At 35.6% G+C, this 25,867-nt stretch overlaps 2 long non-coding RNA genes across 2 annotated transcripts; both read right to left on the minus strand.

The window, feature by feature from the left end:
• Window positions 1–326: 326 nt before the first annotated feature.
• LOC146923631 (uncharacterized) lies at window positions 327–923 on the minus strand. Its single transcript, XR_015010919.1, has 2 exons — window positions 787–923; window positions 327–677 (listed from the first exon to the last, which is right to left on the minus strand). It is a non-coding gene; the product is annotated as an uncharacterized LOC146923631 (long non-coding RNA).
• A 4,774-nt stretch (window positions 924–5,697) lies between these two features.
• LOC146923632 (uncharacterized) lies at window positions 5,698–6,707 on the minus strand. Its single transcript, XR_015009813.1, has 2 exons — window positions 6,086–6,707; window positions 5,698–5,966 (listed from the first exon to the last, which is right to left on the minus strand). It is a non-coding gene; the product is annotated as an uncharacterized LOC146923632 (long non-coding RNA).
• Window positions 6,708–25,867: the final 19,160 nt, after the last annotated feature.

Genomic DNA, 25,867 nt, shown 5'->3' on the forward strand with positions numbered 1-25,867 from the left:
TATAGTCTTTTTTGACAAAAAAATAATTATAATTTTATAGCAACGGTCTAGTTTTCCATATCTTCTAAAATCAAAAGGCATTCGAAGCTATTAAAATCAATTAAAAGGTAAGAGAAATGTAAATTGAAGTGTTTGAAAATAATAAATGTGATAATGTTACTGCATAAAATAAATAAAATTATAGGCTTTAAAGTAAGATAAATTTATTTTTCAACTTAACTATTTAAGTTATTATATTAGTGGTTTGGTTGGAAAGAATGTGTGAGAGATATGCTTGAATTAGATAGAGGTCATAATAGCTCCAAAATTAAGAGAGAAAAAGACGATTTAAATAACACTCTTTGCTGCTTTCTTTTTTAAATTTATTTTATAATCATCACCTTAATAGTACAAAACAATAACCGCGAAGTCTATGGAAATGCGAAAAAAATACAATTATTTGATGCCAACATAATAACTAAATGATAGCTCGTGTAATATTCTAACATACGGTATATTGTTTATATTTCTAATGTTGGAACTCATAATTCTCTGCAAAGCGTTTATGTCCTCTCTTGAGTTTGGTACTCAGAATCAGTGAATCGTTGCATAATATACACACACGCATTCAAAACACATAACACTAGACCCAATATGATGTGGACAATCATCTTCAGTTTCACATGGACGGTACTGTGCTGTAATGAAAAAAAGATAACAAAATAATGTTATTAAAACACAATAAAAGATTGTGTACGATCTATAAAGTAAATAATGAAATTTTAAAATGATGGAAAAAAGGTTTACGGGATGTTGTTGTGACATGAAACAAGAAAAGAAACAGAATAGTGACATAAACAAAATTGATAATTTCAGCCATAGTCTTTTCTCTTTGCACGTAAAATGTTGAATATGATTTTATCACTTTATAGTGTGAAATTCCACACTCACGAAAAAATAATTAAGGAGTTTTTAGCATTTACAAAGTTGTAAAAACCCTTCATAAATTTTGAATCATTAAAATATAGAGGTTTTTTTTTAACAATCATTAAAATAGAGTTGATTAAAATAATCCCCTAAACCGGTTAGTCCCCTAGAAACCCTTCACAAGTTTTTAGCATTTACAAAGTTGTAAAAACCCTGCATGTGAAATGAATATTCCAAAAAATAATTAACGTAAGATGCTAAATTTTGATTAAAATAGTCCCCTAAACTGGTTAGAGGAACATGAATTAAAAACAATTATACAATGGTTTTTGTTTCAATAAATAGATTAAAATTTGATCTTGTTATAATGTATAAAATTTATGCTCTAATAAAAAATAATTAAATAGTTTTTAGCATTTATAAATTTGTAAAACCATTCATAAAATTATAATTATTATTAGACACATATGTGTGAAAGATTAACTTTTCTTATCTGTGGATGATTTGTTTGAATTGGGATTTCCAATTTCTAATGCTTATTAGTTGTGTATGCATTTGATGAACGGATGTGGTATTTGCCACACCACTACCAGTTAAATAATAAGAATTAGGAATTGATCTTTTTTCTTCCATGAAATCCTACATTGTTTGTTCCTCCAATCTAACAGACATGTTGTTTTAAGTCATAAAAAGAGACGTGGTTCGCTAGTAGAACATGCATGTACATACCCCTTTATTTTCCCGAGATTACAACATATTTTTTGTTATGAATTTGAAATCAAATCTCACACTAATTAATTTAGTTGTGTGGAGAAAAAAAAAGTAGTAACCAATAATCAAAGTAATCTAAGCAACAACAATATACTTATATCTAATCTACTAATTAAGTGCAAAACACAAACGACAAGCATAAAGATAAATGGAGAAGAGAAACAAACACACCAAAAATATGTCCATCCAGTTTTCTCCAACAACATTGACCTATATCTGGTGCAGAGAGATATCTTCGCTTCACTATCAATGAGTTCTTTACAAAAAGATACAAAATAGATAAAAATAATTAGTTTCAACAACCTTTCCAAGAACAATGATAATTTCAATCATTTTCCCGAATGTCTTCTTGTGACCAAGAGACTCAATGATTTTCACTCACCTGAGGTGTTTATAACTGTTTCCCAACCCAAGAATCTCGCCCAAAGATAATCAACTCTTAGCCTTTAAGTCCACTAAAAGTTCCCTCATTTGGTTACTTGAAATTGCCCATCGAATGGGTCAAATAATGCTTACATAGTGTTCAAATTTGGAACAAATCGCGACACGATTTGACCGGATCGGGCCATGATTTTCAGTTTCATACACAGTACTGTAGCCAACAAGAAAAATTGTGCGGAGTTTTCTGACAAATCAGAAACACCCATTTTTATAGCACCATCAAATCGTGCATGATTTTATCCAGAAAGCTCAAGGCTCTACAATGAGTCATATCACAACAATTTTTCACCTTACTATAAAATAGTGGTGATGCCAATTTAACTATCAATCACCTTACTCTTTATTCTTACATCTAACTACACTATGTAGATCCACAAGCTTTTATCTTTACCTTTTAAACCCTCGGATTGCTTTCCCCCTTCTTGAATATCTTTGCATCTAACTACACTAGGATCTTTTGGTTGTTCCACAAGTTAACTGTAACATCTTCATCCCTTAGAGTGCACATTTATGTCCTTTTGAAGATTTTATTGCTATCCACTAGAGCATAACACACAAGGATTCCAAAGTTGTACCATTTAGTTGCCATCAACTTGTCTTCTAGTCCCGGTAGCGGAAGACCACCTAAATCCGAGCTTTCTCTACCTCGACTTCCAAATGTGTGCATTCATTATGTTTTTAAGCTTGTAGCCTCCAAGAATAATTATGAGTATTCTTACCTCTGCCTCTTCAAACTGACCTTGATTATACTTAGCACCGCCTTTCCAGGCTGAAGTTGTGTGTTTAATGTCTCTCCAAATGAACGCCCCTTCTACATGAATGTCAACTTGCAAGTGTTATAATTTCCAAGGTGAAAAACTTCACCTTCTTCTTCTTTCCAACATGACACCAAAAATACACATGTATGTGCAGAGTCATCATTGGCCCCTAACTCGGGACAATCCATCCTGAAACGACCAATCTTATGACACTCGAAGAACCTATACAAATGTTGTGAAGGAGACAACCGCATCATCTATGTGTGAAATGTTAGTTATTGTATGTGACCAAGTCTTTGGCTCATAGGTAATTTCTGAACCAACAACTCTATTCCTTTAGGATGATGGAGTCCAAAACCATCATGGAGCAATTGACAAAGATCAATAAAATTATTGATGATTTGGATAACATTGAGGTGAACATTGAGGATGAAGACAAGACTCTACTTTTACTGTGTGCTTCACCTAGATCTTTTGAGTCCTTCAAGGATACCATGATTTATGGCAAGGAAGGCACTGCCACCTTGAAGGAAGTACAAGCGGATTTGAAAACCAAAGAGGTATCTAAGTCCAGGGACTTCAGATTTGCTGATAGTGGTGCATGCTTGAGTGTCTCAGGTGGGAAAGGTGCAGATATAGGAAACCTGGAAAACTCAAAGGGTAGTGAGAAGTCGAAGTATATATGATTCAATAGTCACAAGACCAATCACTTCAAGAGGGATTGTCCTGAGTTAATGGACATTGATAACTCCGTGCAAGTTGCAGTTGCCACAGAGGATTATGAGGATGCGGGTACTCTGGTGGTGTCATGTTAGGGAGAAGAAGGTGAAGTTTATCACATTGGAAACGATGACACTTTCAAGTTAAACTTCATGTAGAAAAGGTGATATTCCGAAGAGACATTAAACACTCAACAACATCCTGAAGAGGTAGTGAAAAGAATGCTCAAGGTCAGTCTATAGAGGTGGATTAAGAATACTCATGTTCAACCTTAAAGGTGGGGTTGCCAGGTGAAAGACATAGTGGATGTATGCATTTGGAAGTTGAGTAGAGAAAGCCCAGCTTGAGATGGAATCTTCCACTAGTGGGACTAGGAGGAAACAAGTTGATGACACCAAAATGGTACGACTATGGGGACCTTGTGTGTTATGCTATATTTATGAGCAAGAGAATTCTTCAAGAGGACGAAAGGCATTATGTTGGTTGAAGAATATATGGCACAACTTTTGGGATTACCTAAAACACCAAGGGTATTTGGATGCAAGGAAATCTTCAAAAAGAAGGAAGATGTTATGTGGTTGAAGAGGTGATGGTGAATTTTGTGGAACTACCTAAAGGTTCTAGTGTAGTTGGATGCAAGGATCTTCAAGAAGGCGGAAAACATTCAGAGGGTTAAAGAGGCAAGGGTGGAAGCTTGTGGAACTACATGGTGTAGTTGGATGAAAGGATAAGGAGCAAGGGGCTTGATGGTTAAATTGGCATCACCATCAATTTATAGTCAAGGTAGAGAAATGTTGAAAATTGGCTCAAAACACTGATGAAGTTTTTGCAAAATCGTGGCACAATTTTGAAAACCGTGGCGTGATTTTGATTCAATAATTTGGAGAAAGCTTTGGAGATATAGTGGCACGATTTTGGATAAGTTTTAGTACTGTATTTGTGTACGAGTACAAATTGGACGATTCGAGAAATCATGGCACGATTTTCCTTGGGTTGAACATTATAAAAGGGCTTCAGTCATCATCTTTGGGCAATCTCATGAAACCAATGGAGGGAACTTGGAGGCTAGGAGTTGAGTGGCTTTGGGGTGAGATTCCTGAGTTGGGAAACAATTGTAAACAACTTGTGTGAGTGAATTCATTGAGTCTCTTGCCCACGGAAAGAGATTTGGTAAAAGGGTAGAAATTAAGTTTATTCTTTGAAAGCTTGTTGAAGTTAATTTATTTTAACCCTTTTGTATCTATTTATAAAAAACTCATTGATATTGAAATGCAGCAGTCATTCTTGGGCGGAACTAAGTGAAAAAATATTGGTTGTTTTTTCTCTTCTCTATTTTCCTTTTGCCTGTGGTTTGTACTTTTATTGGATTTATGTTTGTTGTTGCTTGAGGCTACTTTGATATTGGTGACTACTTTTCTTTTACTCCACACATTTAATTTTATTGGTCTTAGATTTGAGTCTGACTGAATTCACCTCACGAACTCTACCCTAAGGATCCGGGACAGTTAAATAGGCAACATGAAACAACAAAGCTCAAACTTTGAGAAGGAGATTTAAGTCACCAAGGAACTATCAATGAAACAACATGATGGTGATGATTATCCATAGGGTGAGGCGGAAGAGACTATCAATGAAAATAAATTAGAGATCTTGATTGATAAGCATTTCTTGATCGTCTAATAAAGCACTTATTGGTGAACTTGATTTGCATACCAAATCTCCTACTTGAAAACTTATTTTTCTTTTTCATTCTTTTAGCATAAAACGTGTTCACCTTATTCTTTTGATCAATGAAGTCGTTTAAAACCACCATTTTTGTCATTCTGAGTTTTCTAAATGGCTATATAACGTTTTTTCAAAGATTTGACGAATTAAGTCTTCGAAAAGGCCATGGCCGGATGATATGGAATGTAATCATCTACTGGAACATGTTGAATAATATTACCATGTTTATCACCAACTTGATGTGCACAACCACAAATTCCTTCATGTATGGTGATTGATATTGATGTAAGGTTCATCGGAAGGTATGCATTTTTTCCTTATTTTTTTCCAATTATCTTAGAATACAAAACCATAACCGCTAAATCCATGAAAAATATGAAGAAGAAAAAACAATTATTAGGTGCCAACACAATAATCAAATAATTAAATTATGTAATAGTCTAGCATACGGTATATTGCTTATATTTCTCGCACAAGAACTCATAATTTTCTGCATGGCATTTTTGGACTCTTGAATCTCATATACATAGATTCAAGTATGAAGATGTACATAATATATACACAAGCGACGAACACACTTAACAGTAACAACAAAACCATACGGATGAGGTGGACAATCAACAACCGTTTTACAAGGATTATGGGCTGAAATGAAAAAAGGTAACAAAATGATATTAGGAAAAAATGTTAAAAATCTATTGTGTATGATTTACGAACTACAAAGTAAATAATGTAATTTGAAAATGATGAAAAAAATTGCTTACCAGATACCGTTGCGACAAGAAATAAGGAAAGAAATGTAGTCATCACATAAACAAAGTTGATAATTTTAGCCATATTTTTTCTTATTTGCATGTAAAAATTGTTGAATATAATTTTATCTATTTATAGAGTGTAAAGCTGGCACTCTCCTAAAAACAATTAAATAGTTCTTAACACTTACAAAGTCGTAACACCCCTTCATAAATCATAAAATTTGAATCATTATTAAATGTATATATGTTAAGTATATAAATGTATTGTGTTTGTCCCTTTAGCATATTTAAGAAGGAACATAACAAACTGACTAACCATAAGAATTCATTCTTTTTGAACTAATTTTCCATTACTTTTATAACATTTCATGTCAGTAAAGAAAAAATTTATATTATTGGACCATGGTAAAGTAATATGTAGGAATAATGCACCATTTGTTTGGGTACATATTTATGAACAAGTAGACTGTATTGTATTATCAATTTATTTATTTTTTGATGAAATTGTTGGATAAAAAAGAATATGTATTTACTTTAGTATATGCATAACTTTTTTTCTACATTCTCATTCACATAAGTTATATCATTCATTTTTCCAAAATAATTTGGAGCTGAACATAAATCAAAATTGTTTTTTAAAATGAGTAATATATATTATTATGGAATCATGTTTTAAGTAGAGCTAACTTTCAGGTGAATATATAGCCAAAGAAACTGCACATTTTTCTTTGATTGAAAAACTAACGTGTACTTTTTAACCTAATTTTATTAAAAAATAATTGAAGGTTAAAAGACTCGAACTAAAATTAAATATGTTATGCTAAAGATATTTACTTTGTCCTCGTGAGTTTAGCTCAGTTGGTATGGACAATGCATAAAAAATATGCAAGGTCCGGGATTCAAACCCGGGCCACCACCAAAAAAAAAAAAGATATTTACTCCCTCCGGTCTCAAATGTAAGAAACAAAAAAAAATGCACACATATTAAGAAAGTGGATTGACTACATTTAAGTCATTATAAAAAGTGATATTTTTCTAATTTTACCCTTGTTTTGGAGTAGTAAAAACAATTAATGAGGTGGGTTTAATGAGGGTAAACTTGGAATTGTAGCATTTAATAGGTTCATTTTACTATACTTTTTCTTATATTTGAGACCACCAATTTTATTTTTTTGTTTCTTACATTTGAGACCGGAAGGAGTACTTTGTAAGCACCTCTAGGTGTAATAAAAAAAACCATATATAAAATGAGTTGTCTCATGGCAAATCTAAATTCCCCCTTTGCACATCTCTACAAGCAACAAGAGATTTCTATTATTTTTTTTTTGGAGGGAAGAGATTTCTATTTTTAAAATACTCTCAATAAAATCATTACTTTTTTATGTTAGGTTTTGATTTGGTATATATTTATAATCTTTGTATGTTCACATTTCAGAATTTTGATTGATTTGTTCAAAATAACACTTAGCCACCTAAATATTATAGTTTTGTATTTAATCCTTAAATTATTGTTGATATTTTATAGGTCTTTTGGTTAAGTGTACGTTAACTACATGACATTGTGCATTAACAGAGAGAATTTCCCATGACTTTGTGGCCCATATGCTACAAAGAGTCTATAGCTAGCTATTAATGTATCTGTTGGGTATCATTAATATTACCTCAACAAAGATGAAAAATTCATGATTGGTGATAGACGTTTGGCAAGTGCACCAAATACTATCGAAGTAGTAAAAATATCGATCCTACAAGGACTGTTTTTAACTTCAATAATTCAATCGCGTTATAAAATAGGATGTATAAAGGTTATTTTAATTTGCCACTAGGCAGTAGATTTGGTTTGATTTTATGAAATCAAATAAAAGAATTAGATTTGATTAAGAAAATATGAGAGAGATGAGATCAGGTCTTCGAATCCTTTACGTTTCCCCTAATTGGTTACTGCACCTATTGTTACTAATGATCTTTTAGTTTCACGATAGTTAACAAATTAGCCCTAATCAATCCCTTGAGTTAGGACCCTCTTCTTAAACTACAGCCCCTAATTCCTTAGGTGGTCTAATAATTCTTGAAGGTTTTATGAATGTTAACCTAATATCACTAACAAACGATTATCCATTCCTAGACTAACCATGTTTATTAGAACAATTCAATTAGGTCTAAGTCGAAAGTTATGGTCAGTAGTCATTCGTTCTCACAAAATCATGTTTATATTTGATCAGGATATAAAAAGCATTAAGAACAAGTGAATTGAATAAAGACTAGAAATTCATTAATAAACAATAGAGTTTCACAGCAACATATGATCAATTAGGGTTACATAAGTTCATCTCCGACCTAATCTCTAAGAGATTTAGCTACTCATAATTGAGTTTACAAATAGCATAATCAATGAAAGAATTAAAACATACATAAACTGGGTTAGAGATGAAGAAATCCTCTCCGATGCAGCCTTCTGGGTGTTAAAATCGTAGTTTAGCTCTCCAAAATCGTAATCCCCTTTGTTTGAGACTGACTTCAGCTTAAATAGGCAAATCTAGATCGCCCAAAATCGCATTACGATTAGTAAATCGTACTACGATGACCTCATTAAACCCTAATTTACTTCAAAGCCCTTCTTGAAATCGTATCACGATTGGTTGGATCGTATTGCGATCCAGCTCCTTCAAAAACATGCTCTCTGACTTCAAGAAATCGTATTGCGATGGTGAAAATCGCAGTACGATTGGCAGCTTCCAGTTCTTCCAATTTTGTTGCTTTTAACTGCTCCTGGACACTTAATGTTGCTTAGAACTCTATCAAAATGTCAAAATAAGTCCTAAAAATTACGTAATGACAACATGTCATCACAACCCCAAACTTAAACCATTCCTTGTCCTCAAGGAATTCATTTGCAAAGTTGACAGTCGACAGTAAAATAACAAATACCTGATCAAGTAATAGTACCCAAAAAGTTCAATCACCTTACTAGCTAAAGATGAGCTAGTTTGACTTGTTCGCATCCACCAATTCACAACTCCACACAACAATTTGAATAGGGTTCACAGTCGACATGCAATCTACATATTACCATACGCTTGAAAAGTTTCTAAACTTCAATCAAAATCAATGGCAATGCACACTTTGAGGTCTTTAAGGGTTATAACGGGGCTTAGGTGAAGGTGGGATAATATTTGGATAAGTAGGCTACACAAAATTTGAGTTAGGCATTCCTACGGAAGTTAAAGCATATCATTCTATCCTTCATTCATTCACCTTATGGAACAACAATTCTTGTAAAGGTACTAGAGAATATTTTTAACATTAGGAACAATCGAGTTTGAAGTTACTCGGATTTTCAATGTTTTGTCCCTTTCTATTCATCATTCATTTTCATTTTTTTTTCATACACCATTTTTGTGTATATTTTGCATGACAATTTCTTTTTCTTTCATTTTTTTGTTCTATTATTCTCTAGTACCCCCACCCCAAATTTAGTTGGTTGCAAATTCCAATAGCAACCCCAAACTTAATCTTTAGCAACATTTTACAATGCCTTAACTCAGAAAATACATTAAGGGACAAATCCTAAAAGTCTCTAGGCTTGTAATGTAGTTTGTCACCGAACAAAAAGTTCTAATCCTACCGGCTCAAATTGGCTAAGAAATGGCTAATATATAACAATTAAAATCAGGGTAGGCTTCAAAAGGCTCACAGGACCAAGCATTTTTGCCTCAGTGTGCTAATGACAAAGACCAATCAACAGTAGAGAAAAATCGCAAGTTCTAGAAATGTAGATGCATGGAATATGCTAATATATGTAAATTGAAAAACAAAATTTGGCAATGAACCTTAAGGCTGAGATTTCTGGGAGTTGTGACTACCTATCTTTACTGCCGTACACTTCGCCTTTGAGATACCAAGTCACTCCTCCTTTTGAACTTTTGGAATATCACTTTGATCAAACATTTGTTACTAAACTGTAAAGAGTCAACTAACAAACAAATTCGTCAATAATAAACAAGTGCAAATTTATCACAAAAGGGGAAATAAGTTCAACGGACTTTTGACATTGAAGGGAAATTAAAAACAAAATGAAACGAAAGCAAAAGTAAATCTAGTGGGTTGCCTCCCACTCAGCGCTTCTTTATCGTCACTAGCTTGACTGCTAAGGATCCTTAGAGGTCCTTCAAAATGAGTCCCACCCTTCCTTTTGGTAGGTCGCCACCTAGGTATGGCTTAACTCTTTGTCTATTCACTTTGAAACTTCGATCTCCTTCAGGTGTTACTAGTTCAACAGCTCCATATGGTGACACACTTTTGACCAAGAATGGTCCAGACCATTTTGACTTGAGCTTCCCAGGAAACAGCTTCAGCTTCAGCTGTCGGTTTGAAACCTCTACTTGACCACTAGTTTGTGGGTGATAGGGAGTTGCAACTTTGTGCTTAATGTTATACCTTTTTAGCACATTTTCAAGAAAATTATTGCAAAAATGCTTCCCCTCATCACTAATCAATACTCTAGGGGTTCCAAACCTAGTGAAAATATTCTTCTGAAGGAAGTTGACAACAGTTTTGGCATCATTAGCAACACAAGGTATCGCTTCAACCCACTTTGTGACATAATCTACACATACTAGAATATGGAGATAAGAGTAAGAGGAAGGGAATGGTCCCATAAAATCAATACCCCAACAGTCAAATGGTTCAACTTCAATGATTCCTTTTAGGGGCATTTCATTCCTCTTTGATATGTTACCTGTTGTTTGGCATCTGTCACATCTTGTGACAAAGTCGTGGCAATCCTTGAACAGTGTGGGCCACCAGAATCCACTTTGCAAGACTTTTGCAGCTGTCCTTTCTCCACTATGGTGGCCTCCATAAGCTGAGCTATGGCAGTGTCACATGATACTATGTGCTTCCTCACCTGCAACACAACGTCTAATCAAACCGTCAGTACCTACCTTAAACAGATAAGGATCATCCCACAAGTAGTGGTTCGCATCTTTGAAGAACTTTTTCCTCTGAGGGTAAGTCATATCATGAGGAACTATGTTACCGGCCTTAAAGTTAGCCATGTCAGCAAACCAGGGCCTTTCTCCAATAGCAAACAGCTGTTCATCGGGGAACTCGACCTTGATGGCCTTCTCCTTCTTTGTCACCTCATCATTCTCCAGCCTTGAGAGGTGATCAGCTACCACGTTCTCAACTCCCTTCTTTTCACGAATCTCAAGATCAAATTCTTGTAATAATAGGATCCACCTCAACAGTCGAGGCTTTGAATCCCCTTTAGTCAAGAGATATTTAAGAGCTGCATGATCTGTAAAAACAATGACTTTGGAATAGTTAACTTGATTTTCATTTAAAACCTTGCTTGCATAGTAAATTGCATGGAAAAATTTGTTCTTGCGTTGGCCTAGGACTGCACCAACAACATAATCACTTGCATCACTGATGACATGCTGTCATTACGTAATTTTTAGGACTTATTGTGACATTTTATTAGAGTTCTCATGCAATTTTCACTATTCCGGGGTGCAAAAAGATGAAAAACTGAAGTTCTGCCAGACCAAATCGCGCCACGCCAAAATACAGCCTTGCCGCGATTTTTAAGACACATTTGCATATGTCCCTGTTTGAGGGAAATCGCGGCGCGCCAATTACAACTGCGCGGCGCGATTTTGACTAGGTCAGGCCCAAAATCTCTATAAATACTGCACTCAGCCAAAAGAAAAGGAGTGACGATTTTGGAGAGCAAAGTGCGATTTTGAGACATCGGAGACGGCTAGAAGGGCGATTTCTTCAACCTTTTACCAATTCATGTATGTTTTAATTATTTCATTGATTATGCTATTTGTAAACTCGATTATGAGTAGCTAAATCTCTTAGAGATTAGATCCGAGATGAATCATTGTAACCCTAATTGACACATGTTGCTGTGAAACTCTATTTTGTTTATGAACTCAATTCTAGTTTATTCAATTCAATTGTTCTTAATGCTTTTTATATCTTGATCACATATAACCTGATTTTGTGAGAACGAATGACCACTGACCATGGCTTTCGACTTAGACCTAATTGAATTGTTCTAATAAACAGGGTTAGTCTAGGAATAGATAATCGTTTGTTAGTGATAATAGGTTAACGTTCGGTAAAACCTTCAAGAATTATTAGACCACCTAAGGAATTAGGGGCTGTAGTTTAAGAAGAGGGTCCTAACTCAAGGGATTGATTAGGGCTACTTTGTTAATCATCATAAATTAGAAGAGGATTCATAACAAATAGGTGCAGTAGACCAATTAGGGGAACTTAGAGGATTCGAAGGATCTGATCTCATCTCTCTCCATATTTTCTTAATCAAATCTTTGTTTTCTGTTACTTGATTTAATTAAAATCAAACCAAATCTTATGCCTAGTGGCAAACTAAAAATAACTTTTATACATCCTAATTATATAACGCAATTGAATTATTGAAGTTAAAAACAGTCCTCGTGGGATCCATATTTTTACTACTTCGATAGTATTTGGTGCACTTGCCAAACGTCTATCAAGTTTTTGGCGCCGTTGCCGGGGACTGTTGATTTATTTCAACAAGGCAATTACGTTATAATTTAGGATTTCTGTCTTTTATATTTTTGTATATATATATATATTAAAAAAAATATATTATGCTCTTTGTTTTCTTCTCATTGTACTGTGCTACTGAAAAGTTTATCCAAGTTTTGCAGCTTTGATAGACAGGGTACTCCTCTATGACACATAAGAGATAGCTAAGTTGCAGTATGAAAAATATAGGGTTGCAGTTTATGAGTATGGAATTCCAATTATATGTGGATTATTTTCCCTATATTTGTAATAATTAATTCCAATTATTTGTGCATTATTTTCCCTATTAACAGATCAAATGTAAGCCCCGTGATTTTATATAGAATTATCGATCCAATTGTGGTAAACCAAGAGTAAATCATTTTGTCGAGACATAGAAAAATTGCAACAAAAAATAAATTGTGATCCCTGGACTTGTAATAGCCTCTTCCATGCGTCTATGATTTTCTTGGCTATTAATATATGTATTTTTTTTTTGTTGGAGCAATGAATCAATGTTAAAAGGAGAAAATGTGTAAATTTAACGGAAGGTGGATGAGAATTTAACAGGAAGGGGTGTTGTTGTTAAATGAAGAAATAGAGGGGAGGTGGGATACATTAACATAAACCTCAGGGGAGGTTAGTGTAATTTTCCCTTGTTTATATGATATTATGAGTTCGATCATACGATAAACACATATTAATAGATTAATTAATTGCCTACAGTTTTATGCAATTTAATTATTTAAATTTAGATAAAAAGTCATATGTGGGTATATAGTGAGCCTGCGTTACGGTTTCCATATCTATATCAGTGTAAAATATTCCTTTGTTTTGCATGTTTATTACTCCCTCCGTTCCTTTTTAAGTGTCACTTTTGGAGAAATTTTTTGTTCCTATTTAACTGTCACTTTCAAAGTTCAATGCAACAATAAATGTTGTTTTACCAACATTACCCTTAGTTATTTATTGATGAGAGAGAAATATATGAAATAAGATATTAAATGACTAAGGCTATTATAGTAAAAGTATACATTATTGTATAAGAAAAAATAACATTTATTGAGTGTCTTGGTTTGTGTAAAATGTCAAAAAGTGACACTTAAAAAGGAACGGAGATAGTATTACACTGGATGTATGATATTATAGTTTAATCATGCAATTTTGGAGTTTTAACATGTTCGAATAATCAGTTGATTTCCGTACATACAATTGAGTATCATGGGTTAAATGTCTAGATGATCTATATAATTTTAATTAATTAGGGAGTCCACAACATCTTTAATTATGCAAAATTATATATCAAGTGTTTAAGAAGATCATGGGTTGTGACATTGATGGTAATTAATTATATTGAATATAGTAAATCTCATCCCACAGAAATTTTTGCTATGTTTTTGTATAATTAATTAGGATGAAATATCAATTTATATTTTCTAACTTACCCTCAGGAATTAGGAAAAGGAACATAAATTGATAGTTTTGTCATTCAGTTATATGAATCTAATTGAATAAAGTTTTAGCCTACAAGCAAATTTTATGTCACTAGGTTCATAGTTTGAAACATGATTTACGTTGGTAAAACATGATATTTGTTTTGTAGTCTTAATTTTAATTGTAAGCATGTGCTTAATTTTGCAGCTATAAATTTTTATGATTTTAAGTGTGAAATTCCCGAACTGAATGTTGAAAACTATAAGGTGTGGAAGGAGCAAATTCTTCTTTATTTAGGGTTAATGGATATTAATTATGCTATTCGGAAAAAACGAACCACCTTCTATTACAAAAACTAGCCTTCTAGATGATGTTGATCGTTATGAAATGTGGAACGGTCCAATCGTCTCAGTGTGCAGTTCATAATGACCAACATCCCGACTAGTATTCGTGGTTGTTTTGATCATCATAATAATGTCTGAGCATTACTTAAGGCCATTGATGAACATTTTGTATCATCTGATAAGGCACTTGTAAGCACCCTTATTATGGAGTTTTCAACTATTAAGCTCATCCATATGAAAGGTGTGCGTGAGCACATTATGCGAATGAGTGACATTGCAGCACAACTAAAGACACTTGAGGTTGACATGTCTGAATCTTTCCTTGTTCATTATATTTTGCATACCCTTCCACCTCCGTATGAACCACTAAAAATTTCTTACAACACACATAAAAAAAATGGTCAATTAATGAACTCTTGACCATGTGTGTTCAAGAAGAAGAAAGGTTGGCGGTGGAAATGAATGGGTATACTCTGATGAAGATAGTCGGAAAGGACATGATTTCTCACCAAGCCAAGGAAAATGGGAAAGGTAAAATACCTCCCGATGGTGGAATTAAGAAAAAGTTCAAGTGTTCATTTTGTAATATGAATGGACACATAAAGAAGGATTGTTCTGAATTTCAGAAATGGTTTGAAAATAAAGGTAAACTAATCTCATTTGTTTGTTATGAATCTAATACAGTTGATGTTATTTATAACATTTGGTGGACTGATTTGGTTTACAATCCATATTTCTATACCTTGCAGGGTATGACAAGCCTAAGGAAACCACTTCTAAGTGAGCAATGCATCTATTCAGGAATCAAGATGCGTTCTCATGTGGAGGCTGTTTGAACATGCAATTTAGCTTTAAGTAGTGGCTTTGTTTTAAATTTGGAAAAGACATTTTATGTTCCTAGTTTTTTTTTTCTAGAAATTTAATTTCCATTTCAAGACTTGTACCTTTGGGATACTCTTTGAATTTTATGAAACGTAGTTCAATTTGTTTTATAAATCTAATATTTTGTTGGAAATGGAGTATTATCTTATGGTCTTTTCTCAATTCATTTGTAAAATAATGGCACTAATAATGTTATGTGTGTTCATGCTGGAACTAAACGTTGTGTTATAAATAAGGAATCCTCTATTTTGTGGCACCGGAGATTAGGACACATCTCCATTCAGTGAATCAAAATACTAGTGAATGATGGAGTAAATGATACTTTAGATTTCACTGATTTTGAAACTTGTGTAAACTGCATTAAGGCAAAGCAGGCTAACTAGTATAAGAAAGGTGCAAAGAGGAGTTCTAAAATATTAGAAATCATACATTCAGATATCGGTTCTAAAAGAGGAGCTCTTTCATTGATGATTACTCACGCTATATGTATGTCTAATATAGCTTCATAATAAGTATGAAGTGTAGGATGCCTTTAAATTTTTAAGGCTGAAGTAGAAACCAATGTGAAATGAAAATTAAGATCATGAGAACCGATAGAGGTGAAGAATATCATGGTAGATATATGATGACGGTGCATCAACATTAGTTTTTAGTTGCATTTATGCCTTTATTATAGCATTTAGAGAGTCAACTGCAATGAATTCATGGTGAAATCAAGCCAAAACAGGAACAAGAGCTCAAGAGAAGAAACTTTGAGAAACCAAGGAAAAATTGCCTAAGAACTGAGCATCGTGCCACGTTTGGTGACCATCGTGGCACGTTGGATGAAGCGTGGGACAAAGGATTCAGCTCTGGAAATTTCGTGGCACGAAGCAATATGCAACGTGCCACGATGGTTGATTTTGTCTGCTGCCACGTAGGATTAATGAAGCATCGTGCCACGACCAACCCGTAACGTGGCACTATGATGGGCTTTTTCTGAAACCGTAATTTCTTTCTATAAATATCCAGCTGCTAGCAAGGGTTATGGTACTGATTATTATTGCGATTTTGAGCACTGAGGACGACAGGAGACCAAGGAACACGCCCTGAATCTCATACCAACACTCTGTTGGTTAGATTTATGTATGTTTTCTCTTGTTATTGCTTATGATTGTTTAGCTATGAGTAGCCAAACCTTTAGTTTGGTTAAGCCATGATGAAACTCTTGTAATATATGACTTTGTAGTTGAACTATCTTTATAATCAATGCTATTCAGTTTTTATTCAGAATTACTTGTGTTTATTGCTTTTCATGTTATTGTTTTGTATGACTACTAGCCCTAGCTTCTTGCAATCACATGAATTGATATTAGGAATTGAATGACTAATAGCCCTAGCTTTTAATCCTGAAATAGTAATTTTGTTTAACTCAACACTAGGAGCCTAGAGATAGGAAATTGAGAGTTATGATACATGAATTAACGTTCCAATATTGCTTCCGCAGTTATTCAATCAAGTTAAGAGATTAATAGGGTTATAACTTAGAAAAGGGTTTTGAGTCAAGAGATTAATCAAAACCACTTAGTTAATTTATCGTAAAAACTGAGTAGTAATTGAGAGTAAAGAGAGGTAGACTTTGCATATAGAGGAACAGTGGATTCACCGGCTTAACCATTCATCTCAATATAATTTTCTTTCAAACTTTCTCTACTTTAATCAAATCTGATTAAACCTAACCTTTCTGCCTAGGGCAACTAAATACAAACTTTACACATCCTAACGTATAACGCGCTTGCTAGAATTGAGATTAACACAGTCCTTGTGGATCGATATTTATTACTACTTCGATAGTTTTTGGTACACTTGCCAGATATCTATCAAGTTTTTGGCGCCGTTGCCGGGGACTGTTGATTTATTTCAACAAGGAAATTACGTTATAATTTAGGATTTCTGCAATTTAAATATCTGGTTTTATTTTTAAATTTTCTGTTTTAGTATTCATTTGATTACTTTGTATTGTGCAGAGCTACTAAGGTATTTTGCTGTTTATGCGAGGTAAAAGGAGTTCCGACGATCTCGAGTTCAATCCAGAGATAGAAAGGACTGCTAGAGCACTTCGGAAAGCTGTCCGGTTACAAAGGTTGTCTCAATTTGTGCCACCTAGTGAACGAACACGATACCGGAGCCACTCTCAACTGAATCTGAAACAACTGCTTCTCCTAAAGTTGCTATCATGGGAGAACCTGTACCACCAAGACCAAAGCTAGGAGACTATGGGTTAGCAACTCATCGTGGTCAACTGACCCACACTTTTCAACCAGCTAACCCCGTTGCTTTCGACATCAAGACCACCGTTCTGAATGGGTTGAGAGATAAACAGTTTGATGGAACTGAAGCTATGAGCCCACATGAATACTTGAGCCGCTTTGCTGAAACATGTGAATTTTGTGTACAACCAGCCACTGTGACTGATGCACAAAAGAAGCTTAAGCTATTTCCTTTCACTTTAACAGGAAGAGCCAAGGATTGGTTGTTAACAATACCCAATGGGACTGTCCAAACTTGGGAGGAGCTAGAGCTTAAGTTCCTAGAGAAATATTTCCCTATGTCTAAATATTGGGAAAAGAAGATGGAAATTTCTAACTTCAAGCAAGGGGAAAATGAGTCATTGTATGATGCTTGGGAGCGATTCAACTTGCTTCTTAAAAGATGTCCAAACCATGAGTTCACGGAAAACAATACCTTCAAATCTTTACTGAGGGGGTAACACCAAACACTAGGATGTTCTTAGATGCTTCCGCGGGAGGTAGTCTTAAGAGCAAAACTGATCATGAAGTTCAAGCCCTAATAGAAAATATGGCGGGTAATGAATATCGTGTTGAAGCTAAGAAGAAAGAAAGAGGAGTGTTTGGGGTGAGTGAACAAACTACGATCCTAGCTAACCAAGCAGCCATGAACAAACAAATAGAAGCTCTAACTAAGGAGTTTCAAGGGTTCACTTTGGCTCACAAGCAACAACAAGTAGCTGCAATCAAGTGTGATTTATGTGGTGAAGAACATCCCAATGGTGAATGTGTACCAGAAGGATCGAGTGAGGAAGCAAACTACATGGGGGGCTACCAAAGACAAAATCAGTACTATAATTCAGGCATCAACAAGCACCCCCAACTTGAGCTACTCAAATAACAACGCTTTGAACTCTCACATGCTTGCTCCTCGACAACAACAACAAAGAAAACCTTCAGCTCTTGAAGAAACTATGATTAACTTCATGAAAATGACTCAAGGAAACTTCGAAGAGATGAAGAAAAGCCCAGAAGCTAAAAGGAAGAACAATGAAGCTTCAAGGAAGATGCTTGAAACTCAACTTGGTCAACTAGCTAAACAGTTGGCTGAACAAAACAAAGGCGGATTCTTAGGTAACACGCAAGACAATCCTAAAAATGAGTCTTGCAATGCTATTGAATTGAGGAGCAAAAAGGTCTTGACACCTTTAGTTACAAAAGTTCCAAAGAAAGTTGATGAATTGGTAGTGGAGGTAGAAGAAGGTGAAGTTGAAAAGAATAATGAGGTTGTAGTTGAAAAAGATGATGATCAAGGAGTTGTTGAAAATGAAAAGAAGAAAAAAATAGAGGGAGAAAAAAGTGAGAAATTGATAGATGAAGATTCAATCTTGAGGAAACCAAAGAGATGGAGATAAACCACAAGTTATTCCATCATATGTGAAGCTTCCATACCCTCATTTAGCCAAGAAGAAAGAAAAGGATGAAGGTCAATTCAAGAAGTTCATGCAACTTTTCTCACAACTTCAGGTGAACATTCCTTTCGGTGAAGCTCTTAATCAAATGACGTTGTATGCTAAGTTCATGAAAGACTTGTTGACTAAAAGAAGGAATCCTATGGATGATGAGAACATAGCACTTTCAGAAAATTGTAGTGCCATTCTCCAAAAGAAGTTGCCACCAAAGCTAAAATATCCTGTTGCTTTTACTATCCCTTGTTCTATTGGACCGGTAGACATTGGTCGAACCTTGTGTGATTTAGGGGCAAGTATTAACTTGATGCCCTTTTCAATGATGAAGAAACTTGGATGTGGTGAGCCAAAACCAACAAGAATGACCATTACTTTAACTGATCGGTCAATCTCTTATCCTTTCGGTGTGCTTGAAGATGTGCTAGTAAAGGTGAACAATCTAGTGTTTCCAGCAGATTTTGTGATCTTAGACATGGCTGAAGATGAAGAAATACCACTCATTCTAGGAAGACCTTTCCTTGCAACTGGTCGTGCTTTGATTGATGTTGAGATGGGAGAGCTAATGTTGAGATTCCATAACGAGCAAGTAGTGTTTAATATCTTTGAAGCAATGAAGCACCAAGATGAAAACCCCAAGTGTTACCGTATTGATGTTGTTGAAGAAATAGTAGAAGACAACTCTCGTGAACCTCAACCACCACAACCTCTTGAAAGAGCAATTGTAAATTCTATAGAAAGTTGTGAACCCAACGAAGATCTTGAGGTGAGTGATTGTGTCAAGCAACTTGAAGCAAGCAAAGAACGAATTCAACCTGAAGACATCTTGGACGACAAGTATGGGGGACCGGAAACTTTGAATAAAGGAAAAGAAAAGTTTATTTCCTATGGTCCATTTGGTATTTTTGCTTACAGAAGAATGCCATTTGGGCTGCGTAATGGGCAGGCGACATTTCAATGGTGTATGCTCTCCATCTTCTCTGACACAATAGAGAGAGCTAGGAGGTATTATGACAAGAGGTTGGTAAGGAACACTTCTACTCATGAAGCAGTGGAGCTGAGGAGGCTTGGTGAACAAGAGACTTCCAAGAATAATGCACGAAGGTTGAAACCATATCTTGAAGGTGAACTCCCAAAGAATGGAGAGGGAGTGGTGTTGAATGATCCTTAGGGGTCATCATAAGTCAAGCTAGTGACGGTAAAGAAGCGTTGGATGGGAGGCAACCCATCGGATTTAGATCCACTCAAGTATTGTTTAAATTTATTTATTGCATTTTCAGAAAACAAAAACAACAATTTTTTTTTTTTTAGAAAGCTGAAAAAAGGAAAAAAATTTCTAAGTCTAGACCAACGTGGCACGATGGTTCTTCATCGTGGCACGTTTTGAGAGTTGTTTCAACATGGTTCGCCACTGGAATTTTCGTGGCACGAACAGTCTCAAAACGTGGCACGTTTGCTGGAAGAACTATGAACGTGGCACGATGGTACCATGATCGTGGCACGTTTCTGCCCAGAACTATGATCGTGCCACGTTTTCTTGCATCGTGGAACGTGAGTGGGAAGTTTTGAAATCAATTGACCGTTACAAATAGCTTCGTGGCACGACCAGAACCCAACGTGGCACGATTACCCTTCCCCTATATATGCATGCTTCACAAATTTTTCACCATATTCACTCTCCCTTACCAAAACTCTGCCAAAATTTCGAAAAATCATCCTCTACCTCTCTAATCCATCCCTAAACCTACAAATCTTCATTTTCTTCACCCTTACAAACATCCTTATCCATCATCACATCAAAATCATCAACTTTCTCCACAAATTCAACCTAACCCTTATTTATCAAACCCTAACCCCAAATCTTCATCTTCCTCAATCTCAAAACATCCAAACCATCTAACCTAACTCCACAAATGGCCACATCATCCAACAAACGTTCCAGAATAACCCGCAGCACCCAATCAACCCAACCACCACCTGAACCCACCTATGAGAAATTCGAGGATGACGTGCATGCCGAACGATTCGAGAAAATCAAGGGATTCAAATTCTCTGGTGAAAGAAGGTTTGATTTCATCAATCTTCAGAGGTATCCCCAATTTGAAACAACTATAAGGACACTTGGGTGGAAAAAGCTTAATGACATGGTAGTGAAAGAGAGCAATCGTACTATTGCTCTCAATTCATTTCCAGGGCTGAAGCCTCCAAGACAGTGTCACGTAGAAATGAGGCGATCAAGGAGCGCGAACAACTTTCCGTCTGATGATGTGCTTCAGCAGATTCTACAGGAAATTGGGATAGAGGGTACTGATTATGTGAGGTCTAGAGCCACTGGACTTCCTACTCGGATGGATGTTGTGGATCTTAAGCCACAATACAAGGCTTGGGCTTCATTCATTCATTCTACCTTGGAGAGTGTGTCTGCTACATCTGAGTTACCTATGGAGCGGCTTTATATCCTGGAGGCCATTATCTTTGGCTATGGGATCAATGTTGGGCGACTGCTTAACATGAGTATTCAAGAAATGGCGGATTGCGGGACTCCGGTGCATTTGGGGCATGTTTGTTTGATTTATGCCTTGTGTAAGAAAGAAGGTGTCCCAGAGGAGCTTGGAGACATCATGCTAAAGTCAAAAGGAGACATTGATGATACAGCGATGGTGAAGTTTGAGAGGAAGAAGGGTCGTGAAGGACCACCGGTTCAAAGAGAGCGTGGATGACCATCTCAGGCACAGCCTATGCAGGAGGATACGCCTCAATACCCACCACTACACCCGATGATGCTTGATTACTTGGGAGGTATGGCTTGCTGGGCTCAGGATACATCATCACAGCTGTACGTGGACGGTCCTTATTTTGGAGCGGAGCTTTCTCTTGCTGCTGATCAGCACCGTCAGAGGTCTCTTCAGAGCAATGCTTTTGATAGGTTTGGCACTGAGGCCAACATGGAGGACTACTTTATTGAGCAGAGGAGACGTGCTAGTGAGAGAGAGGGTCGTCTTCGATCCGACTTTTCTCGTGGGAAGGCAGCTAGTGATCAGAGCGTGAATGAGTTTTATGCCGGCTTGCAAGATGATCCGGAGGCCACTGATGAGGATGAGTAGTGATGGACTTGAAATCCAATTTTATTTTTCAGCTTTCTGTATTTTGTTCCTTTTATTTTGATGTATTTTTTATTCTGTTTGAACATTGTGTTGGTGTATCCTTGTTTAACTTTATTGCCCCCCTAGTTTATAATGCTTTCCTTTGTTTATTATTAATGAATCTGTTTGTTTGTTTAAATTTATCAGTCTCATAACAGTGCTATACCAATGATATGCCAAAGAGTTCAAAGGTGGATGATGCCTAAATGTTTCAAAGGGAAGTATTCGACAAAGGAAATAGGTAGCCACAACTCCCAGATATCTCAACTTGTAAGGTCCATAGCCAAATTTTTATTTTTCCAATTTTACATATATGAGTGTTCCATGCAACTGCTGTTTCTAGAACTTGCAATATTTCTCTATTTGTTGATTGGTCTTGTTTTGTACACACTAAGGCAAAGTGCTTGGTACCTTGAGCCTTTTTGAGCCTACCTAAAGCCAATTTGAGCCATTAGGTATAGATCCTTTTTGTTCGGTGACGAGCCATGTTACAAACCTAGAAGGCCTTAGGAATGAATGTCCCAATTATTTGTTTAAAGTAAGCTCTTTAGGTTATGTAAATGTTCAAGTTTGGGGTTGCTTCTGGAATTAGCAACCTACTAAGTTTGGGGTGGGGGTACTAGAGAACCAAGAGAAGAGAAATTGTTAAATGTTATATTTTATCTCTTGAAAAACAAAGCAAAGTGCACTTGAAAATGTGCAGAAAAAAAAATGAATGAAAAAGAAAAGAATCTTGTGTATGAGACCAACAATGTTTATATGTCTCAAAAGAATAAGTACTCTAGTACCCTTCTGTGTTAAATTTGAAAGGAAGGAGATTGGTTTTCTATGTTGTTACCAAAGATATCCAAGTAGTATGAGCTTAACTTCATTGTTTTTGTAAACACTACTTCCCAAATTATATCCACCTTTCACCTAAGCCCCGTTATAACCCTAAAAGACCTTAAAAGTGTGTACTTGACTCTGACTTTGATTGACAGTTTAGAAATTTTTCAAGCCTATGGTAATACAGCAGACCTGCATGATGATTGTGTGATCCTATTCAAACAATTGCGTGGAGTTGTGGATTTGGAGGAAAGAGCTAGGCATTCGGTACATCACTACACCAGAAAGGAGTGAACTTTTTAAGCATATCATTGGTTGGTAAGTTGTTATCTCACTGCGATTTTTCCATTTGCAAATTGGATTCGTTGAAGACAAGGAATGGTTTAAGTTTGGGGTTGTGATGACGGTGCATCAACATTAGTTTTTAGTCGCATTTATGCCTTTATTATAGCATTTAGAGAGTCAACTGCAATGAGTTCATGGTGAAATCAAGCCAAAACATGAACAAGAGCTCAAGAGAAGAAACTTTGAGAAACCAAGGAAAAATTGCCTAAGAACTGAGCATCGTGCCACGTTTGGTGACCATCGTGGCACGTTGGATGAAGCGTGGGACAAAGGATTCAGCTCTGGAAATTTCGTGGCACGAAGCAATATACAACGTGCCACGATGGTTGATTTTGTCTGCTGCCACGTAGGATTAATGAAGCATCGTGCCACGACCAACCCGTAACGTGGCACGATGATGGGCTTTTTCTGAAACCGTAATTTCTTTCTATAAATATCCAGCTGCTAGCAAGGGTTATGGTACTGATTATTATTGCGATTTTGAGCACTGAGGACGACAGGAGACCAAGGAACACGCCCTGAATCTCATACCAACACTCTGTTGGTTAGATTTATGTATGTTTTCTCTTGTTATTGCTTATGATTGTTTAGCTATGAGTAGCTAAACCTTTAGTTTGGTTAAGCCATGATGAAACTCTTGTAATATATGACTTTGTAGTTGAACTATCTTTATAATCAATGCTATTCAGTTTTTATTCAGAATTACTTGTGTTTATTGCTTTTCATGTTATTGTTTTGTATGACTACTAGCCCTAGCTTCTTGCAATCACATGAATTGATATTAGGAATTGAATGACTAATAGCCCTAGCTTTTAATCCTGAAATAGTAATTTTGTTTAACTCAACACTAGGAGCCTAGAGATAGGAAATTGAGAGTTATGATACATGAATTAACGTTCCAATATTGCTTCCGCGGTTATTCAATCAAGTTAAGAGATTAATAGGGTTATAACTTAGGAAAGGGTTTTGAGTCAAGAGATTGATCAAAACCACTTAGTTAATTTATCGTAAAAACTGAGTAGTAATTGAGAGTAAAGAGAGGTAGACTTTGCATATAGAGCAACAGTGGATTCACCGGCTTAACCATTCATCTTAATATAATTTTCTTTCAAACTTTCTCTACTTTAATCAAATCTGATTAAACCTAACCTTTTTGCCTAGGGCAACTAAATACAAACTTTACACATCCTAACGTATAGCGCGCTTGCTTGAATCGAGATTAACACAGTCCTTGTGGATCGATATTTATTACTACTTCGATAGTTTTTGGTACACTTGCCAGATATCTATCAACATACGATTGATGGACATGGTTAGGAGTTTGCGTAGAAACTCCGAACTTCCAAAGTTCTTGTGGATTGAAGCTCTTAAAATGACAGTGTATATATTGAACCGTGTTCTAACCACGGTTGTCCCAAAGACACTGTTTAAGTTAATTAAAGGTTGGAAACCGAGTTTGTGTCATATACATGTTTAGGGATGTCTGTCTGAAGTAAGAGTTTATAATCTACAAGTAAAGAAACTATACCCTAGAACTATAAGTGGGTATTTCGTTGGATATGCTGAAAATTCTAAAGGTTATAGGTTCTATTGTCCATATCATAGCACTAGGATTGTGGAATCAAGAAATGCAAAGTTCTTGAAAATGACTTGAATAGTGGGAGCAATCAATTTCAGGACATTGGTTCTGATAAAAGTCAAATTGATGTTGAACCGTCCATTTCAAGTGATAGATTGATTGTCATTCAGAGTACTCCTCAAGATCAAATGAGTATTAGGCAATCAGTCATTGAAGTTCCACAAGCGGTCAACAATAATCTAGTAAATAAAGATGTTCAAGAATTTACAGAAATTGTTGAATAAATGGTTGAGCAACATGATTCTCTGGAAAATGTTGAACCAACATTAAGGAAATATACTAGAGAGAGAAGGTCAACTACACCTAGTAACTATGTTGTATATTTACATGAATTGGACTATAATATTGGTGCTGAAAATGATCCTGAAAAGTTTTCATAAGTCATGAGTTCTAGAAAGTCAAATTTATAGTATGATGCTATGAAAGATGAGATGAATTCAGTGGCATCTAATGGCGTCTGGGATCTTGTCGAGTTGCCTAATGGTTTAAAGGCCATTAGTTGTAAATGGGTCTATAAGACAAAGAAAGACTTATTAGGCAACATCAAGAGTTATAAAGCTAGACTCATTGCCAAAGGATTCACTCAAAAGGTGGGTATACATTACAAGGAGATATTCTCCATTGTATCTAATAAGGATTCTCATCGCGTCATCTTAGCATTAGTTGCTTATTTTGACTTAGAACTACATCAATGAGAAAACTGCATTTGTAGATAGAGACCTAGAAGAAGATGTTCATATGAGACAACCATAAGGATTTTCTTCTAGCGGTGATGAGAATTTGATATGCAAGCTTAAGAAATCCATTTATGGACTCAAACAAGCTTCCCGTCGATGGTATTTAAAATTTCATGATGTGATATCTTCCTTTGGATTTGTAGAG

The sequence above is a fragment of the Medicago sativa genome, chromosome 5, assembly GCF_051527215.1.
Source record: "Medicago sativa cultivar Bolivia chromosome 5, Bolivia_mono, whole genome shotgun sequence".
Lineage (NCBI taxonomy): Eukaryota > Viridiplantae > Streptophyta > Magnoliopsida > Fabales > Fabaceae > Medicago > Medicago sativa.